General features: G+C 39.6%; 1 protein-coding gene across 1 annotated transcript in view; it reads left to right on the top strand.

Annotated features, from left to right (window-relative positions):
* LOC129856089 (AT-rich interactive domain-containing protein 3A-like) overlaps positions 1–6,347 on the top strand; it is a 212,112-nt gene that overhangs the window by 184,730 nt on the left and 21,035 nt on the right. The gene's annotated exons all lie outside the window — the stretch shown is intronic.

Below are 6,347 nucleotides of genomic sequence, written 5' to 3'. Positions count from 1 at the left end.
TACCAGCCTTAATTTATGTGTTTTTACCGCCTCAGACGATACTTCACCTCCTCTCCTCCCCCTCTACTCTCCTCCGGTGTATGGCCCTGCGTTGCTTGCTGCTGTTTGCACTATATTTCTGCAGGTATTGATTGCCATTATATGGTAAACTCGATGGGTACAATGGAACTCTATCAGCAAAATACAGGTTCATTATCTCAGGGTCAGGCTGCTCACAAAGGGCCGACCCTTCCCTCTTTACGGCCGACCCTTTAAACTGCATAGTACAAATTATTATCTGCTAATTAAGACCTGAGTGGAATGAAGGTTAGGGTCAGGGTTAGGTTAGCAGGGTTAAGACCAGAGTGGAATGAAGGTTTGGGTTAGGTTAGCAGGGTTAAGACCTGAGTGGAATGAAGGTTAGGGTTGGGGTTAGGTTAGCAGGGTTAAGACCTGAGTGGAATGAAGGTTAGGGTTAGGTTAGCAGGGTTAAGACCAGAGTGGAATGAAGGTTAGGGTCGGGGTTAGGTTAGCAGGGTTAAGACAAGAGTGGAATGAAGGTTAGGGTTAGGTTAGCAGGGTTAAGACCTGAGTGGAATGAAGGTTTGGGTTGGGGTTAGGTTAGCAGGGTTAAGACCTGAGTGGAATGAAGGTTAGGGTCAGGGTTAGGTTAGCAGGGTTAAGACCTGAGTGGAATGAAGGTCAGGGTTAGGTTAGCAGGGTTAAGACCAGAGTGGAATGAAGGTTGGGGTCAGGGTTAGGTTAGCAGGGTTAAGACCTGAGTGGAATGAAGGTCAGGGTTAGGTTAGCAGGGTTAAGACCAGAGTGGAATGAAGGTTAGGGTCAGGGTTAGGTTAGCAGGGTTAAGACCTGAGTGGAATGAAGGTTAGGGTCAGGGTTAGGTTAGCAGGGTTAAGACCTGAGTGGAATGAAGGTTAGGGTCAGGGTTAGGTTAGCAGGGTTAAGACCAGACTGGAATGAAGGTTAGGGTCAGGGTTAGGTTAGCAGGGTTAAGACCTGAGTGGAATGAAGGTTAGGGTCAGGGTTAGGTTAGCAGGGTTAAGACCAGAGTGGAATGAAGGTTAGGGTCGGGGTTAGGTTAGCAGGGTTAAGACCTGAGTGGAATGAAGGTTTGGGTCGGGGTTAGGTTAGCAGGGTTAAGACCTGAGTGGAATGAAGGTTAGGGTCAGGGTTAGGTTAGGTTAGCAGGGTTAAGACCTGAGTGGAATGAAGGTTAGGGTCAGGGTTAGGTTAGCAGGGTTAAGACCTGAGTGGAATGAAGGTTAGGGTCAGGGTTAGGTTAGTTTAGCAGGGTTAAGACCTGAGTGGAATGAAGGTTTGGGTCAGGGTTAGGTTAGCAGGGTTAAGACCTGAGTGGAATGAAGGTTTGGGTTGGGGTTAGGGTTGAACAGTGATTGCTTCTTTAAAAAGAAGTTGAATGTTTAAAGCAATGTTAATTTCATAGCTAAAGGTGTGTTTTTAATTCTACATGTACAATAATAACATAGAGGAGGCATTAAAGGGGCATGTTTTATATAACATAGAGGAGGCATTAAAGGGGCAGTATTTATATAACATAGAGGAGGCATTAAAGGGGCAGTATTTATATAACATAGAGGAGGCATTAAAGGGGCAGTATTTATATAACATAGAGGAGGCATTAAAGGGGCAGTATTTATATAACATAGAGGAGGCATTAAAGGGGCAGTATTTATATAACATAGAGGAGGCATTAAAGGGGCAGTATTTATATAACATAGAGGAGGCATTAAAGGGGCAGTGTTTATATAACATAGAGGGGGCATTAAAGGGGCAGTATTTATATAACATAGAGGAGGCATTAAAGGGGCAGTATTTATATAACATAGAGGAGGCATTAAAGGGGCAGTATTTATATAACATAGAGGAGGCATTAAAGGGGCAGTATTTATATAACATAGAGGAGGCATTAAAGGGGCAGTATTTATATAACATAGAGGAGGCATTAAAGGGACAGTATTTATATAACATAGAGGAGGCATTAAAGGGGCAGTATTTATATAACATAGAGGATGCATTAAAGGGGCAGTATTTATATAACATAGAGGATGCATTAAAGGGGCAGTGTTTATATAACATAGAGGGGGCATTAAAGGGGCAGTGTTTATATAACATAGAGGATGCATTAAAGGGGCAGTAAATATATAACATAGAGGAGGCATTAAAGGGGCAGTGTTTATATAACATAGAGGGGGCATTAAAGGGGCAGTATTTATTTAACATAGAGGAGGCATTAAAGGGGCAGTATTTATATAACATAGAGGATGCATTAAAGGGGCAGTATTTATATAACATAGAGGGGGCATTAAAGGGGCAGTATTTATATAACATAGAGGAGGCATTAAAGGGGCAGTATTTATATAACATAGAGGAGGCATTAAAGGGGCAGTATTTATATAACATAGAGGGGGCATTAAAGGGGCAGTGTTTATATAACATAGAGGAGGCATTAAAGAGGCATTGTTTATATAACATAGAGGAGGCATTAAAGGGGCAGTATTTATATAACATAGAGGAGGCATTAAAGGGGCAGTATTTATATAACATAGAGGAGGCATTAAAGGGGCAGTATTTATATAACATAGAGGAGGCATTAAAGGGGCAGTATTTATATAACATAGAGGGGGCATTAAAGGGGCAGTATTTATATAACATAGAGGAAGCATTAAAGGGACAGTATTTATATAACATAGAGGAGGCATTAAAGGGGCAGTATTTATATAACATAGAGGGGGCATTAAAGGGGCAGTGTTTATATAACATAGAGGGGGCATTAAAGGGGCAGTGTTTATATAACATAGAGGAGGCATTAAAGGGGCAGTATTTATATAACATAGAGGAGGCATTAAAGAGGCAGTGTTTATATAACATAGAGGAGGCATTAAAGGGGCAGTGTTTATATAACATAGAGGGGGCATTAAAGGGGCAGTGTTTATATAACATAGAGGAGGCATTAAAGGGGCAGTATTTATATAACATAGAGGAGGCATTAAAGAGGCAGTGTTTATATAACACAGAGGAGGCATTAAAGGGGCAGTGTTTATATAACATAGAGGAGGCATTAAAGGGGCAGTGTTTATATAACATAGAGGAGGCATTAAAGAGGCAGTGTTTATATAACATAGAGGAGGCATTAAAGGGGCAGTGTTTATATAACATAGAGGGGGCATTAAAGGGGCAGTGTTTATATAACATAGAGGATGCATTAAAGGGGCAGTATTTATATAACATAGAGGAGGCATTAAAGGGGCAGTATTTATATAACATAGAGGGGGCATTAAAGGGGAAGTGTTTATATAACATAGAGGAGGCATTAAAGGGGCAGTGTTTATATAACATAGAGGAGGCATTAAAGGGGCAGTATTTATATAGCATAGAGGAGGCATTAAAGGGGCAGTGTTTATATAACATAGAGGAGGCATTAAAGGGGCAGTATTTATATAACATAGAGGAGGCATTAAAGGGGCAGTGTTTATATAACATAGAGGAGGCATTAAACGGGCAGTGTTTATATAACATAGAGGAGGCATTAAAGAGGCAGTATTTATATAACATAGAGGAGGCATTAAAGGGGCAGTGTTTATATAACATAGAGGAGGCATTAAAGGGGCAGTGTTTATATAACATAGAGGAGGCATTAAAGGGGCAGTGTTTATATAACATAGAGGAGGCATTAAAGGGGCAGTTTTGCAGTTGAAACAATAATAAAGCGCTCACTCCTTTAATTTGGTTAGCAGCTGAGGGACGGGGCTGGAGAAATGATATCACACTCCAATTAGCAGACAGAGCTATGGAATCAAAGACTGACCATCCATGATGTCAACATTATAGTTCTAACCATTTTTTATTTTTTTAAAGTCAGTAAAGAACAAATTATTATTTTCAATGACTGCCTAGGAACAGTGGGTTAATGCCTTGTTCAGGAGCAGATCAACAGTTTTTTACCTCAGGGATTTGATCTTGCAACCTTCCGGTTACAAGTCCAACGCTCTAACCACTAGGCTACCTGGCTATGCTACCTACTGCACCCCAAACCATGCTTTGAGGCTTGCCATGCCTTATTTACGGACAACAGTAAAACAAGCATATAGAGTCCTGATGGGGTAGGTCAAGGGTTGCAAAGAGAGGGTATATTACTGGAAACTTTCAAAGTTTACGAGTAAAATACTCGAATTGTGGTATATTTCTAAGATTTTATGAAATCTATTACAAAGGATTTGGTGGCCCTTTAGGGTACTTCAGATGATCACAGGTGTCTGTAATTAATCTCTGGTCTCTACTTCAGATGATCACAGGTGTCTGTAATTAATCTCTGGCCCTCTGTGTGGCCTTATCACATGTAAAATATTCAAAATCCTCAAATGAGATGATTTTCTAATAAAACAGAATGACAAAGCTATAAAACATTATCCTAAATACAAACTGTAAATTTAGTGAATACCATTAGTGTTTAATATGAGGGTTCCAGCATAAAATATATTTTATATACAGATGTTTTTTTTGTTGTTATTTTACTCAAACCAGCTTTCCATTCAACCTTTTTATACCATTTTACATTACATTTACATTTTAGTCATTTAGCAGACGCTCTTATCCAGAGCGACTTACAGTAGAATGCATACATTTTATTACATTTTACATACTGAGACCTCACGTACCAGTAAAGTACGTGAGGATAAAAAAAATGTCATGACATAATTTTTTTCGCTGTAAACTTTACAAATGTCAACAACAAAAAAAGACGCTAGACAAGGTGGGATCTTTTGAAGACAGATTTCCATGTCAATATTCTAAAATCCGCATTAAAACAATATGTGAATTTTCCCACAAGAGATGTGTTACAATCAAATTGTGTGCGTGATGATGTGCGTGATGATGTAGTGCACATAAAAAGACATTTTGCAGTTAAATTGAGATGTACCGAATAAAAAAATAACAAAAAAGTTAAATGGGTTCCATCACATGTTCAACTCTACTGATGGTTTTGCATCATACAGTGTGTTCCCACTCTGGTATTGATACATGCGCTCTAGACAACAGCAGTAACAGCGCACTGCTGGCTGGAGCGCATGCATAGACTACAGTACACGATGAGATTATTATGGACAAAAAAGGCACGATTTTTATTTATTATTTCATACGCAGCCAAGCATCGATTATCATGTTACCAGAATAAGACCCTCGATATTTACTTGGAAATGAGCATCAAGCTCATCACCTTTCACGTTTACCACCCTGTGACGTTCATCATCATTTATTTAATCTGTAGCCTAATGGTGCTATCAAGACACATGGGAAGTCGGATAAAAACGAGGTCTAATCATGATGCCAGTGATCTCAGGTCGGTAAATCGGAGGGTCTAGAAAGAGGCCAGAGTCCCCGACTTGGAATTCTGAGTTGGATTTGTCAGTCGGAGTTCGTTCTGTTCGAATTCCCAGTTGTCTTGAACGCATTGAAGATGGAAGTCGGAGGTTTTCCAAGTTCTGAGTTCTCAGTTGTTTTGAACGCGGCATAATAAACTGTTTGCTTTCCTGATGAGTCGTAGTGGGAGGACTCCACAACGTGTCATCGTGTGACTCCAAATGTACTTCGATATATTGGTTATTATATACATTTTTGCGCATACAAGCGTTTCCATCGACATTTCCCGCAATGATTTTACCAACACAAAAATATCCCACCTTGTCTAGCGTATGGGTCGTTACAGTATTTAGTTTTTTCGACTTTTGGAAAGTTTATAGAAAAATGTTCTATTTCCATCAGGCCTGTATTTTTTTTATCCGACTTGTATTTTACTGGCATAGAGACTTTGGATGGAAACCTGGTTAGTAAAATTAATTATGCGAAAAATGTCGGTGGAAACGCAAATGTTGATATAATAACCATCATATCAAAGTAAATTTGGAGTCACGACTCGGGAAAGCATGCCGTTTATTAGCCTACAGATGAAATCATTTATGTTGAATTTAACATGTGAAAGTGCAAAGTGATGATTTTGATGTGTCCTTTCCAATACATATCGAGGGTCTTATTCCGGGTGACATGATCATCGACGATTGGCTGCATTTAACAAATACAAATAATGTCGCTCTTTAGTTCCTAATATACTCATCATGTAGGCTAAACGCGCTCTGGCCAACAGGTATTGTACACGTGCACCTTTGGCTAGAGCGCATGTGCCATTACCGGTGTCGGCACACTCGTTACACAGTATAATGCTACATTTTTTTTTGGCGAGAACCATCAGTAGAGTTGAAAATGTGATGGAACCCAATTTAACTTGGATTTTTTTTATTCAGTACATGGTCATTTAAACCGCAAAATGTATT

This window comes from Salvelinus fontinalis, chromosome 5 (genome assembly GCF_029448725.1).
Source record: "Salvelinus fontinalis isolate EN_2023a chromosome 5, ASM2944872v1, whole genome shotgun sequence".
Classification (NCBI taxonomy): domain Eukaryota; kingdom Metazoa; phylum Chordata; class Actinopteri; order Salmoniformes; family Salmonidae; genus Salvelinus; species Salvelinus fontinalis.
Note: the sequence above shows the minus strand (reverse complement) of the source record. Positions and strands in the feature narration are given on the sequence as shown.